This window comes from Peromyscus leucopus, chromosome 8b (assembly GCF_004664715.2).
Source record: "Peromyscus leucopus breed LL Stock chromosome 8b, UCI_PerLeu_2.1, whole genome shotgun sequence".
NCBI classification, from domain to species: Eukaryota; Metazoa; Chordata; class Mammalia; order Rodentia; family Cricetidae; genus Peromyscus; species Peromyscus leucopus.
Window position 1 is genome coordinate 104,236,652 of NC_051086.1, and position 21,545 is coordinate 104,258,196.

At 45.0% G+C, this 21,545-nt stretch overlaps 1 protein-coding gene and 1 pseudogene across 2 annotated transcripts in view; both read left to right on the forward strand.

Annotated features, from left to right (window-relative positions):
• The window catches only part of Rptor (regulatory associated protein of MTOR complex 1), a 345,487-nt gene that overhangs the window by 35,578 nt on the left and 288,364 nt on the right, over positions 1-21,545 (forward strand). The window lies entirely within an intron of this gene.
• Positions 3,224-4,741, forward strand: LOC114680597 (annotated as a pseudogene).

Here is a 21,545-nt window from a genome sequence, read left to right on the forward strand (position 1 = left end):
CCTTCTAGCATGTGGATTTCAGGGGTCAAACTCAGGTCACAGAACTTGGCAGCAAGTACCTTTTTTCCGTTGAGCCCTGAGCAGTGTGGTTCTTAATACTAGGCGTTCTGTGGCCACAACATTCTGAGAACAATAATCTTAGGGTTGAGAGGAAGGATCTCTCAGATGATGGGCTCTGTCCTAACCTTGTCCTCTTCGGTCCTTTGTCATTTCTATGGGCAAGAATTTGGAAGTGTACTGATCAAGTTCATTGATGACAGGAAATTGGAAAGTACAGGAACCGAGTGGGCATGAGCACCATGATTAACATGACTGAAAGTATGAAGTGTCTGGGAGTATGGTGAAATGGAATGGTGTGTTATATTGAACATCCTGCTTGTAGTGCAGTGTGGTTCTCAACCTTCCTAACGCTGCAACCCTTAATATAGTTCCTCATTTTGTGGTGACCCCAACCATAAGATTATTATCATTACTACTTCATAACTATAATTTTGCTACTGTTATGAGTCATAATGTAAATATCTGTGTTTTCTGATGGTCTTAGGTGACCCTTGTGAAAGGGTTGTTCAACTCCCCCCATCAAAGGGTCACAATCCACAGGTTGAGAACCACTGCTGTAGACTCTTCCTCCACCCCCTCTATTCTCCTCTTCCTCCTCTTCACTTTCGCTCCTCCCTTCTTCCACTTTCTGGATCAGTTACACAGCTGCGGCTAAGCAGTCGACAGTGTGTGAGAAGCACTGGGGAGTTCTAAACTGAATGTGGAACCCCTGCTTAGGCGGACAGAACGCCCTGCTGCACATACCTTGCTTCTGTGCACTGACTCTGTGGATGGAGAACCTTTTTCCTGGACCTTCTATTTGAGCAGCATCCAGAACTGGGACTCGAGAGACTGTTTCCAAGTGGTCTGGAAATGATCCTGTACCAAGTGGCAGAGATCAGGGAAGGTTCCTGGAAAGATCTGCTGGTGCTCTCCTTGACTAGAAGAGCAGTTTCTGAACATTTAGGATCCCATTTGGGGATGGCTTTTGAGGCTACTTCTCAAACCCCTCATTGGGGCAGACTTGGCTGTTGTTAGAGCTTGACCCAGCAAATGGACAGCAAGTGGAGCACATCTAGAGAGCTTAGCTGACTCCTGGGTTTGTGGCCTTGGATGGTTGGCCCTTGAATTACCCACATAGTTTCCTGCAGAACAGGCTGTCATGCTACCATTGCTTACCACAACTGATGAGAGCTTCTCCAGAGGCTCTGCCACCAAGTTGTTCCTCCCCTTTCCTTCATGCAGTCCCTGGCACCTTGGAGTTGCTTCTTTCCCATCATTGAGAATTTAGTCCTTGTGGGCCTGGTATCCTCACCTGCTCTGATCTTTGCTCCCTCTTGGCTCTGGTATGTATATCTGATCCTTATATGTTTACAGTGGCAACAGCAGGAAGATGGGATAGTTTAAGTCTGTGTCTTTTCTTTCTTTTTTTAAATTTAGAAAATGCATCAGGACTTTCAACACGTGATAGTACCTGCAGTCTGTATCCACAGTGCTGCTCCTGCCTGCTGGGTGCCAGTAGGCTAGAAGGAAGCTCTTGGAGCAGGCATCTGTATTCCCTGTCCTGCACTGTTCCTCTGTAGAACTGGGTGGTGGCATTGGCTTCTGCTGTGTGGTGCAAACAGAGTAACTTGGAGCCTGTTCTCTGGAAGATATTGAGTCCCTTGCTTGGCAGAAGGATGCTGTAAAGCAGAGCCACATGCTCTCTTGGGAGTGTCCCTCCTAGAGTGCCTGGGCCCTTTCCAGATTGTTGGCCCTGAGCAAGCAAAGGAGATTTAGCTTTTTCTTCCTGGACTTTAGTGAGTAGAGAGCAGGACTTTTGCTTTGGCATGTGTTTCCAGAGAGATGGAGGGGTACTTCCCAGCTTCTGCTGCTTTGCACAGGATTGGCTTCAGCTGGTGATGGCATGCGAGATGGAACTGGGCAATACTGGTGGAGCCAGGTCCTCTTGGTGTGTCTTATCTTTAGATTCATAGTTGTTTTGACCTGAGTGCTGGAGTCTTTCTCAGTCATGAAGAAAATGGTTAGTTAGCATCCTGGGTGTACTTTACTGAAGTTTACTTTTCATTTGTCGAGACTTTATTGAAAGCTTCTAGTCATCTGGGAGTTGCTCAGGAGGACTGTGACGTGTACATTTTTTCTTTGAATTTTTAAGGTCAGAACTCAGGGGAACTAAAGTAAGAAAGTAAGGAAATGGCAAACTTTAATAGGGTGAGTCATGAGTAATCAGCCAAAGAGCCTGGTGGAGGCTTTCCAGCCCACGTGGGAGAGGCTCCTGTTCAGGAACCTGTGTGGCCATGGTGAGTAGGTGGAGTGAGGAGGCTGGGAGGGTGCTGCCCTTATGGTGACAGACCTTCCTTCAGTGTTCCCCAGTTCCCGTGATCTGTGCCTTACTAGAGGCAGCTGATGGCAGCATTTGGCCTGTCACTTCTCTGTAGTTGTGGAAAATGGATGCCATCATTGTGCTGCTACTTTGATCTAGTATTTATTTAGAAAAAAAATTTATCCTGAGAAAATGGGAATTATGTTCTGAACTTTGAATTAAATCAAGGCTTTGGTAGCTGGTGAGTCATGAAACTTTATTAAAATAAATGATTTCGGGCATGTTGGGTATTTACTGACAAGTTGTTACCAGAGTTCAGACATTCAGAGTGAGCTACATGTCATTTATATGGATTCATAAAATACTGAGCAGGCATGAGACTGTGCTGGCTGGATTCTGCATCCTTCCCCACCCTGCCCACTTCCCGGGAATGGATGCAGAAAGCCAGAGAAGGAAGCCAGAGCGATGGAGGAAGAACTGATTCTCTAACAGTCTTCCATATTCAGTGCTTTAGCTCATTGTCTCCCCTCAGCATTTGAAAGCCCTGGGGCTGTGTATGCGCCAGGGCTGCTCTGCCTGTGTGTCAGCCTTGGCAAGGTGGTCCTGTTCTTGGCAGTGTTTTTTTTTTTTTTTTTTTTTTTTGTGTGTGTGTGTGTGTGTGTGTGTGTGTGTGTGTGTGTCTGATAACTACATAGTTTAAGGGCAATTGTTTCTTCTCTCTCTCTCTCTCTCTCTCTCTCTCTCTCTCTCTCTCTCTCTCGTTCGTTCTTTTTTTGGTTTTTCGAGACAGGGTTCCTCTGTGTAGCCTTGGCTGTCCTGGAACTCCCTCTGTAGACCAGCCTGGCCTTGAACTCACAGAGATAACCTGCCTCTGCCTCTTGAGTACTGGGATCAAAGGTGTGCACCACCACCGCCTGGCTTCAACTGTGTTTCTTACAATGAATCCTACTCAGGGCTGTTTGCATATGGGAGAAATGAGACATTTTATATAGAATGATTTTTGGTTTGGATTTTAGAACATTAGAATGGCTGTGGACAAAATCTTTGTTGAGCAGAGGTTTAAAGTTTGTAGTATTTCTCAAAGCTCTCAACTGAACCCCATAATCTGGGTTCAGATGCAGTCTACTCCTCATCCTTCACATTCCTGTTTGGAGGCATCTGAGGCCATTCTCAGTTGAGGCTGTGAGCCGATGTTCCGGCATAGATCATTCTGCTGTTTGTAGTGTGTCAGTGGCACTCAGCACTCAGGCAGATGGAGGGCCTGGCTAGGACGTGCAGAGGCTGTGAGGGCATCAATCCTCTGTTTCTGGCACGGGTTTAATTGTGTGGTTCGACTGGGAAGCCATACATTAACTTCTGCTTTACCCAGCCTGCTCTCCCTGCAGATGCCAGCTCTACACAGGCCTATTTTTCTCTGAAATTGAGCCTGAGAGACAGAAATTCACAGGTGACTTGTCACAGACTTTGCTAAATTGAGACCTGCTGAACTGATTGGCTGCCTTCTACCTGTCCAGGTTATCCCCTGTGTAGATGCTGTCATGTCTCAGGTAACACATTGGGCAGCATTGCCTTCAAGATGTGGTTGTCCTGCCATTTCGTGGATGCCAGGCAACGGAGAGCATCTGCGGAAGCAGATCCCGAAGAGTGCGGGTGGGCCTGTCGGAGTGTTGGGATTTGAGCTTCGGCTGTTTGAACCCAGGATCTTGAAATGCATCATGATTCCTGTCCATTAGATTGTAAGGTGTATGTAGGTAATCTTGGAAACAATGGGAACAAAACTGAATTAGAACGGGCTTTTGGTTATTATGGACCACTCCGAAGTGTGTGGGTTGCTTGAAACCCTCCTCCTGGCTTTGCGTTTGTTGAATTTGAGGATCCCCGAGATGCCACTGATGCTGTCTGAGAGCTAGATGGAGGAACACTATGTGGCTGCCGTGTAAGAGAGGAACTTTCGAATGGTGAAAAAAGAAGTTGGAATCATGGCCCACCTCCCTCCTGGGGTTGTCATCCTCCACCTCGGCGAAGATCTCCAAGAAGGAGAAGCTTCTCTTGAAGCCGGAGCAGGTCACTTTCTAGAGATAGGAGAAGAGAAAGGTCTCTGTCTCGCGAGAGAAATCACAAGCCGTCTTGATCCTTCTCTAGGTCTCGTAGCTGATCTAGGCCAAATGAAAGGAAGTAGAAGACCAGTTTGCAAAAGAAGTGATGTACAGGAAAGAACTTCATTTGACAGGAGTATGTACAGGAAATTCAAGTTTGTTTGAGACTTCATAAGCTTGGTGCATTTTTAAGATGTTTTAGCTGTTCAAATTTGTTTTGTCTCTTGGAACGGTGACACACAACGATGTAATTCTCTATGGTTCCAAATGGATCCTAGGAGGCATGAAATATCAAGAAGTGTTACTTTACAATGTTCCCTTAAGCAAGATTGAATTTGCTTTGAACTTTAGTTTTCCATAGACTGAAATAAACCTAGATCCTGCTCAGTTTAAAAAAAAAAAGATGTGGTTGTCTTATTTTTCATCTCACTTTCTGTATGACCGAATTTCAGCCCTTTGTTCCCTTTTCAGAAAGCAGTAAGAATTAAGTTTCACTCAGTATGCACATGGTCACCCCTTTCCTTCCAGGTCCAGGGCTTTGCTTCAGGCTCTGAGTGGGGCCTGTGGGGATGTTTACAGGTGACACTCGGCCTTCCCTTGTTTCCCTTTCTTGTTCTTGTCCCTGTTTATATTTGCATATTCCTGTCTTAGGACACCCGGGTCCTTTTCACAGATTGCAAGCTCCAGTGTTGAAGTGCTATGCACGCTTTGGGGGGTCTGGCTGGAAGGTTTCCTCTGTTGACATTGACATCCTCATGCCTCACGTCAGATCTTAGCAGTTGTAGCAGGCACAGTGGTTTGAAAGTCTTGGCAGAATGCTTAGTGAGGAGCTGTCCCTCGGAATGTCTGTGGAATGAAAACATTGTTACCAGAGACTGCTTCATCTGTTTTTAACCTTCCTGGATTTAAAGTGATGTGTCACATCTGTGGAAAGATGCACATAGCAGTACACAGTGAGAGGAGGTTCGGGACAGCAGCAGGGGACTGTGGTCAGGCCATGTGCACTGCCTGGTGTGCCTGGTCATGCCTGGCTCTGCCTTAGTTCTTTAACAGTTTTATAAGTTCTTCTTTAAATACGATTGATAGCTTTGCCCGGTGTGGAATTTTATGTATTTTATGTGTTTGGGTGTTTAGTCTGTTATCATATGTGTGCAATGTCTGTGGAGGCCAGTAGGGGGCATTGGGTCGCAGGGACTGGAGTTACAGATGGTTGTGAGCCTCCATGTGGGTGTTAGAACCCACTTCCTGAAAGAGCAGCCAGTATTCTTAACTGTTGAGACATCTTTCTTGCCCTTGCTGTGGGGTCCCTGCCCTGCCCTGTCCTGTCCTATAGAGAGCCACTGAAAGCATAAGCCATACTGTCCTTTGTCCCACAGTGTTGCATGTTTTGTATGTTATTGGTAATGCTGATAGAAATATTTTCATGTGACCTTTGCTTAGGGCACAGTATTTGAGGATATTTGCCAGGAACTGGAATTTCCGAGATGCAGGGTTTGGTTTTAAAAGGCAAGGCTACTTGACTTACTGGGCCTCCACTGGCAGGCCGTGTGGGTGGTTCTGGGTGCCTATTCCAGCAGCACTGTTACTTTCACTGTGGTCATCCCTGTGAGTAGGTATGCTGTTGTGGTTTTAAATTTTTTTCTTTTAAATGTATTGTTCTATGGGGCATGATGTTTGATGTGTGTGTACACTGGAGTGATTGAGTCACTCTGATAAATAACTGTTACTTAAAGACATTTAAAAATCTCTTTTGTGGGCTGGGATGCAGTTCAGGGTAGAATGCTTGCTTGGTATGTAGAATGTGGAAGGCTCTGGATTTAAATAAGCATTGTACAACAACAGCACAAAACAGCAAAACCCAAGCATTTCCTCAGTGCTTCCAAAGGCAGGACGTTACCACTGATTACAGTGGCTATACTGTGCAATGCATCTCAAAACTCACTCCTCGGTGTTAAGGTGCTACCCACCAGTGTCTCCCTAGCTCTCCAGGCCCCAGCCTCTACAAATTTGGCCACTACAAATTCTTATTGTTTGACATGCCACATGAAAGTGAGGTCATGTGGTATTTATCTTTCTGTGTCTGGTTATTCATTGAACATAATGCCCTACAGGTTGTTGTGTTCTTGCACCTTGATTTCCTTTTTGTGGCTCGGTCATATCCGATGTCTGTACATACCACATTTCCTTTGTGGCTTGGTCACATCTGATGGTGTGTACATACCACATTTCCTTTGTGGCTCGGTTATATATGATGTCAGTACACACCGAGTTTCCTTTGTGGCTCGGTCACATCTGATGTCTGTATATACCACATTTCCTTTGCCTGTTTGCCTGCTATTCGACACTTGGGTCATGTCTGTATCTTGGCTGTTGAGAAAATGCTGAGTGAGCATGGCAGTGTCTTGGTCATAGCAGAAGGAGATGCTGGGTCGTAGTGGAGGGTCTCCATTGTAGCCTGTCTTTGTGACTATGATTTGAATGCTTTTTACAAGCTCTCTGGCTATTGGTTAGTGCTGTCTGTGATGCAGTCACCCAGGGTCACCTTTTGATAAGTGCTGTAATATAAATTTCTCTCACTGTGGAGTCTGAGATTTTAGTTTTTTCAGGGTCTCTTGATAAACAGAAACAAGCTCTGCTGCCAAGATCTGTATATACTTAGGTTTTCTGGGGCTCATGTGTTAGCTAAGCTTTCTTCCCACCATGAGGTCAGAATTTTGTTCCCGTATCTCTTAAAGCTTGATAGGCTTTTTGTTGTTGTTTTTGTTTGTTTGTTTGGACAAGGTCTCTGACTAGCTTGGACTCTTGGACTAACTGTGTATATCAGGATGGTCTGGAACCCACAGAGATCCACCTGCTTCTGTCTCCCAAATGCCGGGGAGCTCCATAGTTTTGCTGTTTATATTTAGCCCCTTATCAGGGTGACAGTAAGTCTCAGTGGGCCTAGGCAGTCCTTGTTTCATGTGACATCCTTGTCACTCGGAAGTGTCCACCCAGCTTGGAGGATGAATCACAGAGCCAAGCTGTGCTTAATAAACGTGTCTTTGCCTGTGGGTGAGGTGAGGCCAGCGTCATTTGTCCCTGAGAAGACCCATGTACCAGTAGTGCCTTTGCTTCCTGTCTGTGGCATCCGCCTGGCTTTGCCTCGCGCGCACCAAGCTGCTCTGGGAATCTGAGAAAGCAAGCTGTTCTGATGGATTGTCTTTCACTGTCTATGCCCTTTTGCATTTTATTTTCACACAAATCTTAAGTCAGTAGTTAAATTCCACTGAGGACCTGAAAGGCAGTGGGGCTATACCTGTGTTCCAAGTAAATCTGTTTCTCATAGACGTTCAGGTGGAGACTTTTAAATTTTCCATGTAGAGGTCCTTCACATCTTTTACTGCATAATTCCTAGAAATTTTACCTTTTTTGCTTAGGAATACAGAGTGTTTGTCTACGTATTATTTGGATTTCTGTAAACAGACTCACAGTGTTCTGCAGATAATGGCAGTTTCTCCCTCCACTTTATACCTTTCCCCCTCCCTTCTTTTCCTTTTCTGTAAATCTCTGTCCGACTCGCAGGGGGAATAGTGTTGCAGAATGAGGCCTCCTTAACTTGCTTCTTACCTCATGGGGAAAGTGATCATGGTTTACTCTTTCCCTTTTTTGCCATAGGGTCTTTATAGCTCAGGCTGGCCTTGATCTCATGGTGGTCCTTCTGCCTCAGCCTCCTGAGTGCTGGGATGACAGGAATGTACCGTCACAGGTCCACTTTTTACTATTCAATGAGATTTTATCCTAGGTATTTCTGGACTGTCTTCATCAGATTCCAGAAGCCCTTCTTTCTTGCCGTAAGAGTTGTTTTCATAGTAACAAGAGCGGTTTTCATTGGATCTGAGTTCCGTGACAGTGTGCCTTTCACCCTTGTTGGTGAAGTACAGTGCATGCATAGCTGGGTGGTGTGTGTGCAGGTTACAGGGCACACTGTTCTTAGTGACTGGGCCTGGCCCCCACACAGGGATAGCTTGGCCCTTGGCAAAAGGTTTTGCCGCAGTACTAAAGCTTAGTTAGTTTCCTCCCTACCAGGATCTCTCTTGCTTAGCAGCCCAGGTCCGCTTTGTTTTAATACCAAGGCTATGTATGCTACTCTAGAAATAGGAGCTTAGGGAATTTTTTCCTGTTTCTTCTGCCTTTAGACTTTCAGCAACATTTGTAGGACTTGTCATCTGGGTATTGAGTTTCTTCTGTGGAATATTTTTTTAATATTTATAATTTACTTTTAAATGGTTATGGGAGACTTCATGTCTGCTATGGCTTCATGAGTCAGTTTTGGTTATATTTCTCTAGAAATTTGTCCTAAAGTATTAGCTAAAAAATTTAGTGACTATAGTTGTTGAACATACTTAAAAAAAAATCTGTATTCTTTTGAAGCTTTAATTTGTTTATTTATTTTGATGTATTTGAGACAGGCTGTCATGTATCCCACACCTGCTTGGAACTTGATCAATCTACTGAGAGAAAAGGCTAGGGGATTGTGAGTGTGGAGACGGAATCCGTAGAGAGACTCTCTGAGAGTTGTGGCCTGGGAGCCCGGGAGCTTTGCTGGCCTTTTGTCTGCCTTCTACTTGGCCAGCTTCTGGCATTTATTTATTTGTTTGTTCGTTCATTCATCCATTTATTATTTATTTATTTATTTTTAATAACTTCATTCTCAGCCTTGCATCTTATCTTGTGTTGTGTTTATAACTGTCCTTTCACTCCCAGAGCAGCTTCCTGTTGTCCTACCAGGTTCTCTCCTTTCCATGCAAAGGCCTTGAGGCCTAGAAGGCTGCAGCTGGGAGTGACGGAGCAGTTGAGGGCGGAGCAGTTGAGGGCGGAGCAGTTGAGGGCGGAGCAGTTGAGGGCGGAGCAGTTGAGGGCGGAGCAGTTGAGGGCGGAGCAGTTGAGGGCGGAGCAGTTGAGGGCGGAGCAGTTGAGGGCGGAGCAGTTGAGGGCGGAGCAGTTGAGGGCGGAGCAGTTGAGGGCGGAGCAGTTGAGGGCGGAGCAGTTGAGGGCGTGCTGCTGGGGCTGCAGCCGCCGCTGGGCTCAGCTTTATGTTGTGTGTCAGGGAGCAGAGTCAGTTTAGGCAGTGGTGCCACACTGCTTTATGGCTCAGAGAGAAGGAGGGGTGTGTACACCAAGGCTGCCTAGTGACACAAGGACAGTGTGAAGGTATGCTCTGAGAGGGCAAGAATCTTGAAAAACTTGTGTCTGCCTTGTGTCAGCTTTGGGTGATCCTTGTGACAGTGACTTCCTGGTGACCAGTGCAGTCTGTTAGCAATAGGCGAGCAGCAGATAGAAACATGACACAGTGTGAAAGGTGACCCTTGAGAGTGTCAGCCTGCTGAGGCTTCTGTAAGGTCAGGAGGTACCACCTCCATGTTTTTGGTGGCTTTTCTCCATGCACTTGAGCTGAGATAGCAGACTGGGACAAGTTGACCACAGAAGCAAAAACAGAATGTCTGTTCAGCCAGATAGTGAAGAGATTTGCAGAAAATGAGAAGCAGCCATTTTTATTACAAAAAGTCTTTATTTGGCAAAATACAATTTTTTGAAATAAATGTCATTCATGTTAACAATAGACTATTTGTTATTAATTTTAAATGAAATAGTAAAAGTGAAAAAAATCATTTTAATTTCTTCAGTGGTGAATACTGGTAGCTATAATTTGTAGAAGTTTTTAGGCTCTTATATTGTAAAGAAGTATATTGCAGGGGCTGGAGAGATGGCTCAGTGGTTAAGAGCACTGGCTGCTCTTCCAGAGGACCTTGGTTCAGTTCCCAGCACCCACATGGCAGCTCCTAACTGTCTGTAACTCCAGTTCCAGAGGATCCAACATCCTTACACAGATACATATGAAGGGAAAACACCAATGAACATAAAGGAAAATAAACAAAAAGGAGTCATTAGTCAGACGTGGTGGCGCACGCCTTTAATCCCAGCGCTTGGGAGGCAGAGGCAAGCGGATCTCCGTGAGTTTGAGGCCAGCCTGGTCTGCAGAATGAGCTCCATGACAGGCTCCAAAGCTACCCAGAGAAATCCTGTCTTGAAAAACAACAACAACAACAAAACAAAACAAAACAAAAAAAGGAGTCATTAAAAAAACAAAACAAAGCCGGGCGGTGGTGGCGCACGCCTTTAATCCCAGCACTCGAGAGGCAGAGCCAGGCGGATCTCTGTGAGTTCGAGGCCAGCCTGGGCTACCAAGTGAGTTCCAGGAAAGGCGCAAAGCTACACAAGAGAAACCCTGTCTCGAAAAACCAAAAAAAAAAACAAAAAAACAAAACAAAACAAAACAACGTACCATACAGCTAGATTACTGTAGTCCCTGGAACACTTGCCCAGACCCTGAGTCTGCACATCCGTGAACTCCAGAGCAGCCACTCTAAAGCCACTCTGTGGAGCTCTGTTTGGGTTTTACACTTTCACTGTCAATTTCATCTTATGCACTTATCATCCAGAAAGCAAAAGCAAAACAATTGTGACAAAACTAGAAAACCATTAGTTTTATAGCCTCTGCTACAGCTCATGTGCTTTCCCTGCATCCTGTCCTTTCTCCTCACCTGGCTCACCTTTCTTGTTCTCCTTTCTTCACATACCCCTCCCCCTACTGTTGTTTACTTATATACATTATAGGTAGAATCCACGAAAGAGTGAGAGTGTTTTCTTTCTGAGATTGTGTGACCACACTTAATATTGTCCATTCTCAGTCCATCTATTTTCCCTGCTAATTTTGTGATTTTTAAAAAGAGCTGAGTAGTTTTCCATTTTATATATGTACCAGACCGTCATTATTTACTTGTCAGGTGAAGGACAGTTGGGTTGGTTCCATTTCCTTGCTATAGTGAATAGCAATGAACATGAGAGTGCAGCTGTCTCTGTGGTAGGGTATGTGGAGTTCTGGGTATATGCCCAGGAGTGAAATAGCAGGATCACAAGGTAGTTGTATTTTTAGTTTTTTTGAGTAACCTCCAAACTGATTTCCATAGTGGTTGTATGAATTTTTCCCACCATCCTCTCCTCTGTTTGTTGTTGGTTCTTTGATGACAACTGTTCTGGCTGGGATGGAGTAATCTCAATGCTGAACACTTTAAAATAGTATTTGGGCATTTGTGTTCCCTTTTTTGAGCTGTTTGTTCAATCCTGTATAATTGTTAAGGGCATAAGAGGATATATCAACCAGAAAGTTGCTGAGAAATTCTGGTTCATGGAAGAGGAGATGATGGTGTCTGGTAGTTGGTTTTATAGGAGCTGTTTTTTGGTTAAATATTGGCATTTTTGGCCAGCAGAGGCAGACTTGTTTCTGTGTCATGTTGGTGGCTACTGATAATTGAGCAAGTGTTTGTTTTGAGTAGTACCTTGTGCTTTCCTGAGTCAAACCTGGTCTGTTGCAGTCAGATCAGAAATCTTAAAACCTGGAATGCTGAGGGAAGAAATTGTCTGAGGACAGTGCAGAGTGAACTGAAAATTGAAGATTTTAATTAAAAATATCTATCACCCAGTGGCTCTTTCCTCTTAATTCTCAAGTGTGGCAGCTCTGATAAACTGGCTGCACTGTGCTCCATGGTAACTCTGGTTGGGGAGTGGGGTCTCCCTGAAGCATGTAAACACAACCCCTGCAGTTTGTCCTGTGACAACCATCCCTTTGCTTGAGTTTTGGCTTATGCAGCATATTTCAGAAATCAGGCACTTGTAAGAACCTTCAGGAAGTGCTCAGGAAATGCCTTGGGTTCTTGCTGTATTGCCTGAGGGGGCACAGGGAAAGGGAAGAAGAGGTAGAAGGAGGAGGGGGTGAGCAGGGAAAGGGGCAGCAGGGTCAGGAAGATGGAGGAAACAACCAGCACACATCATTGGCAGGACATGTCATCAGCACCTTCTCATCTTTTCACCTGATGGCCTGCCTTGCTACCTGGGTGTGAGAGGCATCCAGGAATACAGAGAAGCATTCTGGTAACATTCAGGGCATCACATGTTAGGCAAGCTCTCTACTACTGAGTTATACTCCAACCTTAGTTTTTTTATTAACCTTCATAGGACCTATCAATCTCCCGTTCTCAAATTGTCATCTTGAATTAGGCAAAGGATTCAGTGTTTCTGCTGATGCATTGGTTGGGATGCTGATGGATGTTCTGATTGTGTTAAAGAAAACCCTCTTACCAGTCCCCAAGTTTAATTTTATTAAATGGAAATAAAGTCAAAGCCAGACAAATAGAAAGTCAAGCCTTCAGAAAACCACAGGCTTCCAAGAGGAAGAGAAGATCACAAATTCTATGCCAGCCTTGGGGTACACAGAGATCTTCTCTCAGGGGGTAAAAATCTGGCATTCCAGGAAAAGGATCAAGGGTGGTCACCTTAGTCCTTCCATGAATCTTTAACTGGATGTTGGGAACCCATTTATGTACCTTTGAGACACTGAACAATCTCTAAAGCATTGGCAGGACGGATGGCTATCTAGACTCCAGTGCTAAGTTGCTGGACTGTTGCTAAGAGAGATTTAGGAGTGTAGAAGCTGTTGGGAGGTTAGAGATGCTTCAGTATTCTAATTCAGATCCACTGCAGCCTGACTTTGGGGCTCCAGTGCTCAGGGCCCTTTCCCAGGGGTGTGTGTGGGAATTCAGGCCGAATGGTCCTTCCTGTAGTGGTGGTCTCGGTGTGGGCAATCAGCAGACTCATCTGGCCTGTGTTGTCTTGACTTCTTCACCATGGGCCAACAGCAGTTGGGGTATAGTGTTTAGGGGATACCTTGTTGGGGACGTTGTAAAACATCACTTAGACATTTCTCTTTTGGACTCAGGTAAGTTTCAGTCTGGGTAGTACGGCTGTCGCTCCTGTTTTCACTCTGAAGCTGAGGGCTTTGTTTACATCTCCTCATCTTACATTCTACCTAACTGGGGTTGGCCAGTCATCAGCATCTGCCAGTGAAGACACGAAGGAGAGGCACATTTATCTTGCTGGTTACACCAGTTCACACCAGTTACAGTGCTCTGTCTTGAATTTTCTTTCTACTCTTTTCCCCTCAGCACCATGAAGCTCCACCTTTCTTTTTGTTTTCAGATATTTGCCTTCATGTCTGAGTCTTAGGATTGGGGAACAGGCAGGGATGTGTCTGGGGTAGGGAGCGCGGTGGGAATGGGCCTTCGGTGCTAAAGAGGAGGATGCCCAGGCCTACATTCTACCAACTTCTCAGTCACCCATGCTTTCTCTTTCTTGTAGTTCTTCACAGCTGTGTTGGTAGTTAGGAGCTCCCATTTCAAACTCATCTTAGAGAGAAACCTCCAGCATTTTAGTCCTGATAGCATTGATACTGTTGTCTCATATTTAAATGGACTTAAATGGAGGTTGGTGTGGGAAGTTGGGAGTTCAGCTGAAACTTGGTTTCCTTGCACAGTTTCACCAAAGTGAAGTATAATTCACTCTTAAAAGACAAAGGTGCTGGCCGGGCGTGGTGGCGCACGCCTTTAATCCCAGCACTCGGGAGGCAGAGCCAGGCGGATCTCTGTGAGTTTGAGGCCAGCCTGGGCTACCAAGTGAGCTCCAGGAAAGGCGCAAAGCTACACAGAGAAACCCTGTCTAAAAAGACAAGGTGCTGGCATTTTAGAACTCTTTGTTGTCTTTAGGCCTAGAGACTTTTGTCCTCCTGGCTCTTTGGGAGGCAGTGTGAAGGGGGTTGAACACTGTTTATCCTGAGTTGGCTTTTGTGTTTGGTTTGATATTGGAGGGAATTTTCAAGGAAGTAAAAACATAACTCAGACTCTTGGGACCAAGTGTAAGATGAATACACTCAAGTGAGCAGAAAAGTACCAGGCATCTTGTGACCTGACACTGAAGCTGTGTGGACAGTAAAGTCCCAGGCCTTGGCAATGAGAGAAATGAAGAGGCAGGTGTTGGCAGAGGGCTTGTGTGGGGACTGGGTCTTGCTAAGAGGAGGGGGACATGGGTTTAAGTATGCAGAGGGTATCAGTCACAGCATTTAGAAGGCAATGGAGCATGTTTTTTCAATGGGATGATGAGAATGTTGTAGATGTAACCAACCATCTTATTAAATAAGAAACACAGAACCAATGCAAAGAAGAAAGCCAAGAGATCAGAGCTAAGAGCCTTACCGCTTGCTGCAGCTAGCCTCTTCAGCCAAGAGACCTCTCCGAAAAGGACCTACTTCCTGTGTGTTTGTCTTTATATAGTCTTTCTGTTCTGCCTTCTCATTGGTTATAAACCCAAACACATGACTGCCTCATCACTGCCTGTCTGTACAGACCTCCAGGTCTTCTATGGTTGGTATTGAGATTAAAGGCGTGTGTCTCCAATGCTGGCTGTATCCTTGAACACACAGAGATCTACCTAGCTCTGCCTACCAAGTGCTGGGATTAAAGGCGTGTGCCACACAAACACCCAGCTCTGCTATGGCTTGCTATTAGTTCTGACCCCCAGGCAACTTTATTTATTAACATACAAATAAAATCACATTTCAGTACAAATAAAATATCACCATAGAAGGTCAGAGGGTGGAAATGGGATTGGGTAGCATGGTTGAAAGCCAGTACCTAAAGCAAGGTTGCCTTTGGGAACCCTACAGTTAGAAGCAGTGAACGTTTGGAGCTGGTGAAAGCTGCTTCCTAGAGTCATCAGTGTGTAGTGTATGCAGTGGGTGTTATTAATAGGTGAGCCAGTTAGATAGAGCCGTTGGACCCAGAGGACCTGGAGGAGGGGTAGAGCTAAGTGCACTCTTAAGGCATTTCAACAGAAACAGGACTCACACTCATGAACTGTAAGGGACTCCAAGATAAGTACTTGTGCACACCCCTCTGTCTCGTGGCGGCGGTTGTGGTTGTGATGGATTCCTGAGCCTTGAACATGCTAGTCAAATAGTTTGCCAGTAAGTCACATTCCCCGTCCTTAATTTTCTGAGACAGGGTCTTACTATGTAGCTTAGGCTGGTCTCAAACTTGCTGTGTAGCCTGGGGTAGTGTACTCTTGATGTTCCTGCCTCAGTCTCCCAACTGCTAACATCACAGGCATTCACTACTATGCTTGGCTTGAGCTACTCTACAGATTTTTATTTGGTGTGTGTGTGTGTGTGTGTGTGTGTGTGTGTGTGTGTGTGTGTGTGTGCGTGCGCGCCTGCGCGCCAGAAGACATCCTCAATGTTGATCTCCAGGTGTCATTCATCTTTATACATTTATTATTTTTGAGACAGGATATCTTACTGAGATGGGACAGAGACTCAGGGCTCCACCCATCTCCAGCTCCTGGCACTGGGTACAAACACACTCCACCTGCCTGGCTTTTCTGTGGGCTCTGCTGATTGAACTTAGCTTGTGCAGCACTTCATCATCTCCCCGGCCCTCAGCTACTTTGGAAGCTGTATTCTTTCATTGCTTCTTACTTGGAGACAAAAAAGGAATTAAAACTGGAAGGTCACACAGCTTATCTGAGTGAGAATCCTCAATAACATTCTTGTCTGAAGATGCTGAGGAGCGCTGCAACAGTGATTGTTCCTGTTCTGTGAGAGGCGCGCTGGCATGCTCTGTGTTCCTGGAGATGCTTTTAATTTCAGCTCTGTGGTCACATGCACTTTGTTCAGCAGCTGTGTTTGATCAGTCATGAAAGATCTAAGTCTGGTAGTGTGCAGATCCATACATAATATCTCATTCACCTCACAGGATGGGAAGAACTTTTTAGTGTGACCTCAAGTATCAGTAAGGTGTGGGGGAACATGAATGCTAGAGACTCCTGGACATGGAGCACAAACCAACAGCTACTGCTGCCTCAGGATGAATTTTGTCAGCAGCAGGACAGCCTCGAACAGTCTGCGCTGCACAGCTCAGCAGCAGGATGATGCTTGTACACCATGAGTAATTTGCTGTATTGCACTGTGGAGCCTGCTCTGCTCTCTGTGGTGGCACTGGGCTCCTGCACTGGATATGCTGCTGGTTTGCTCTATTCAGAAGCTTCCATTCATGTATTTGGGTCTCCTTCACTGTCCCTGGCAGCTCATACCTGCTCCCCCCCCCCCCCCCCCCCCCCCCCCCCCCGTTTCTCTTTGTAGCTTTGGAGCCTATCCTGAAACTTGCATTGTAGACCAGGCAGGCTTCGAACTCACAGAGCTCCGCCTGTCTCTGCCTCCCGAGTGCTGGGATTAAAGGCGTGTGCCACCACCGCCTGGTCTCATTCCTGCTTTTGTAGACATGGCTGAAGTAGTGGCTCCTTGAGCTGATGACAGTCCTGATTGGGTGCTTTGCACCTGCTCCTTCCCACACTTAGGTGTTTGGGTTTCTTCTGTATGTAGTGAATGTAGGAACCATAGTGAAGGCTGATTGTGCTTCCTCCTTCTCTCACCACACTTGCTTTATTTTATTATTATATATATTCTAAAGACAGGATCTAATCTGAATTTGTTTTGTAGGTGAGGATGAGCTTGCATTTCTGATTCTTCTGCAGCCAGCTCTAGTGCTGGGATGACAGGTATATGCCATCACACCTGGTTTATGCAGTGCTGGGCAATGAACCCAGAGTCTCCTACATACTAGCCTAGCTAAGTGTTCTAGCAGTTCAGCTGCTCTACACTGTGTATTATTATCACGAAAACATCTCATTCCACAAGAATACTTTCACTTTTATCCAGACTGTCTGACCTATGGACTTTGTTGAGTAAAATTGAAAATAATTTAAAATCTAATTTGTCTTCTTGTCAAGCCAAGAGAAACCTATCAAGGAAGCATTAAAGTGGATGAGGAACGTCTGTATAGCCATGGGTTACCCAGAGCGTCAGATCTAGCGGCAGGTTTGTAATCAAGTATTAGCATGCACTAAGTGGGAAGTGGTAATTGCTGGGGTTGATGCCTCTTTTGAAGAGTTAAAAGAACGATGGGGAGAAAGTTGATTATCGTTTGTACAGTTATGGTGCTGGATTCAAGTTCCCAAGGCCTCCCTTCTCTATATTCCCTGATTTGATGATCTGCTAAAGACACAGTGGGCTCAGCAGTACTCAAGGTGGTTTATTGCAGTGAAAGGATATGGGGTAAAACCAGCCAGGGGAACAGAGGTGTGTGTGTGTGTGTGTGTGTGTGTGTGTGTGTGTGTGTGTGTGTATGTGTATGTTTGTGTGTTGAGGTCTGTAGTAAGACAGCCGTGAACTCTCAAAGTGTGCTTTCCCAGTGTAGTACCCTAGGATGGCTCAGCTTTCCCAGCAATAAGTTGGACAATACATATGAAGTGGTGTCACCCTAAAAGGCTCCTTAAAGACTTAGTTGAGTGCTTGTCATGGGTATACCTCTCTCTGCCTTGCATGCACCAGAACTCCAGGCTCCAGAGGCAGACAAGGATGTCCACATTGTGTGTAGTTGGGGCCTGGTGAGCTGACCTTACAATTAGGGGAGCAGAGCTGTCCAGAAGTCCCAGAGCACCTATAAGCAAGCAGTTCACAGACACCTCCTTGGGTAGCTAGTAATTTATTTGCCTTTTCCTTTGGATCGCTGTCTCACTCTAAGACACAGGATAAAGGAATCAGAGGCTTAAACAAGTGAGTATGAGCTTGTGTGTCACCCCATCAGACAGTCACATTAGCTTTCACGGGTGTGTGGTAAGTCGTGTTCACTAAGAGAAGAAGCAGATATATTGGGTCAGAAAAGACTTATTTCTTTAGAATTTTGTGTAAAGTAATGGGGCTGTAACTGAACTTCCTGAGCTTACGTTCTGTGCAGACGTTAAATGCTGGCTGGGAGTTGCTTTAGTTGAGAGCACCATTGAATTGTAATTAAATATTAAGAACCTATAAAATATATTTGCATTAAAAAGTGGTTAAAGTAATTTTCTCAGTCTTCATAAATTTAGATAATAGTCATTAAACAAAATAATGAGCTAGTCTTTGGATAGAAGAGGCAAAGATGCAGAAAATTGCCCCAGGAGCTGAGTTGCTAATGACACTGTTCCCTGTGATTCTAGAATAAAGTCCTGTGGGGCTGGACACATTCTTGATGCCTGACTGTGTGCTGTCCACTGCAACAGAAGTGTCATCATCAGGTTAGCGGCAGTTAGGCAGGTGTGCTAAGTTGGCCCTTTGGGAGTTCTCTTGTCACTTTCAGCAAAGTTTCCCAGTCTGTTACTATGATGGCCCACTCTTGGGTGGGTTCCAAGCAAAACACCAACTGAATGGGCGGCCTTGGTTTTTTAAAGGAGCTTTTTCAATATTAACTAGACTTGTGATCATTTTGCCTCAGCCTCTGCAGGGCTGGTATTATAGTCTACCACACAGGGCCTAGTGGCTTTAAAGAAAGTATTTGAGTGAAGTATTGCTGACAGTGGTTAATACAATCTGTGGTCTTGTAGTTTGGTCCATATTTCACTGATGCTGTCAGATGCTCTGGACCTGGGAGTTGACATGCAGGCTTAGTCAATAACCAAGCTTCAGTTTTCACCTGTGCAAACAGGAAAGACCAGCCTCTTCTCTATTTTAAATTAAGCCTTGTAATTTAAGATGATTGGAGAGTCACACACAGTTTAACGGATAGGAGGAACCTGTGTATCTTAGAAAGCTACTGTAACAGCTCTGTGTGGTGATGTACGTCTGTTCTCTCAGCACTGATGAGGCAGGAAGATTGTAAGTTCCAGGCCAATCTGAGCTAGACAGTGAGACCTGTCTAACCAAAACCTTAAGCCAATAGCTGTTTTATAGCATCAGCCCAGATGACACGGACGATGGCATGTCACTCCATGACCCCTCCTTGCTCTCAATAGCACACACTTCTTTGCCTGGAAATCATCAAATCCTTTGTCTCTGTAGTTCTGTCATTTCAAGAATGTCATGTAGACAAGTCACATAGTACCTCACTTTTTGCTATTGATCTTTTTCACTCAAGAATTTCTCAGAGATTCATCCACATTGTCTATCATTTGTTCCTATTTATTGCCAAGTGTTATCTGCAGTGTAGATGAGCTGCCGTTGTGTAACCACTTGCTCAGTGAAGGACATCTGGGTTGGTTCTGTTAGGAATAAAGCTGCTGAGAACACTTGCGTGGGTTTTCTCTGAACGTGAGTTTTCATTTCTCTGAGATATGTGCCAGAAGTGCAGTAGCCTGGCCTGATGGTGCATGTTAGTGCATAGTTCCCAGGAATCACTGCACTGTCTTCTCGGGCAGTTGCAGATAGGCTCTCAGCACATGGAGGTTCTGTGTGTGTGTGTGTGTGTGTGTGTGTGTGTGTGTGTGTGTGTGTGTGTACACTTTGACGATCCTGAGGTCATGTTGGAAACTCTTCCTGTCCTGTGAGGTGAACCTTGTGTGTTTCCCACAGGAATAGCGAGCAGGCCCTTGTGTGTGCTGCCCACTTGAGCTTTTCTCTTGAAAATCACCTACTTGAATTTTGCTCTTTTTCCTACAGATTTTGTCTTCTGCCTTTTCTTTTTCTTCTTCCTTTTAAAACAACGAATCACAATAAATTGTTGATATATAAAATGCACTTTAACCTAAATGTGTATGTCTTGGTCTTATAAAAGCTTGACCTTTCAGTGCATTCAACTTCGTCATCAGTTTTTTTCAGGTACTGTTTTACAGTACATTTTCAGTGTCCTCCCCCTCCCCACCCTGTATATTTCTCCACTGCTTTAGATCCTGAGGTCATGAAGCTGTTCTGAAGAGTCTGAAATTGACTCTCACAATGGGATCTTGGGTCCACCTGCAGTATAAAGTAGAGATCTAGTTTTACTTTACCTTTTATCATGTCTGGCCAGTTTTTGAAGCACTTTTGTATCTCTGGTGTTAGTTTCTCATACTGCTATTCTAGAACATTTACAGGTATTAGGGTAGGTGGTTTGCAAGTGCAGAATCATCACTTCCTTTCTGGCCATTAAAGTGGGTGTCACATAACCTGGGACATTGGTATAGTGCAGGATGCCCCGCCTAGTCTAGCAACTCTTCTCTGCCAAGGCATGTGTTGTGGTCTCCCCAGGGCTTCTCCTACTTCGGTTATAGTTCACTTGAAGACAGTGTCATCGCTCTGTTTGTGTTTGTGTGAGTAACAGTCTCTGGAGAGTGGGTTTTATGTGTAGTTTGGGGTCTCTGTGTCTGTTTCTACTCAGGGATGTTGTCTCTGCACACCAGCACATGAGTGTCATAGAGTCCAGGGCAGGTTACATAGTGTGTCAACTTTTCTGGTAGAACAATGGTTCTCAACCCGTTAGTCACAACCCCTTAAGTTGAAAGGGCCCTTTCACAGGGTTGCATATCAGATATCCTTCATATCAGATATTTACATTATGATTCATAACAGTAGTAAAATTACAGTTATGAGGTAGCATTGAAAATTATTTTATGGTTTGGGGTCACTACAACACGAGGAACTGTATTGAAAAGGTTGCAGCATTAGGAAGGTTGAGAACCATTGCTTTAGAAGAACAGGTCAAGGGGCAAGTGACTGGGCTTGGTTCAGGTTTCAGGAAGCAGTGAGGCCGTTGGTGAACAAAGAGTGGCTCAGGCAGTGAGAAGGCAAGGAGCTGGTTCTTGTTTTGGGAATTATCTGCAGGATACATGGGTGCTGTGACAAGTGAAGGAGAAGCCAAGTCATGCAGGACCGTGAAGCCACCCAAGGATGCATCAGTCTGAAAGTCAGCGGTCTATGGGGATGTGTTCTAAGGAGGTGTTCTAGTTCTATTGCTGAAATAAAACACTTGACCAAAAGCAACTTCCTTTAGCTTACAGTTCCACATTCCAGTCCGTCATTGGGAAGAAGTCACAAAGGCAGGAACTTAATGCTATCATGACACATCCACAAAGAGCAGAGAGAATAAACGCATCTTTGCTGGCTTGCATCTAGCTTTCTCTTGTCTTGCATAGTTGAGAACCTTCCTGACTAGGGAATGGTACTGCCCACAATGGGCTGGGTCTTCCTATATCAATTAATAATCAAGACAGTCCCCACAGGCCAACTTGATCTAGACAGTTCCTCAGCTGATGCTCTTTCTCTTCTTAGGTGATTCTAGGCTGTGGAAAGTTGAGAAGTAAAAATTAGCTATCATAGGTGTTTTATATGTAAGGAAGGTGGTTAAGTTTTTCTTTTAAAGAGATGTTATATGCTA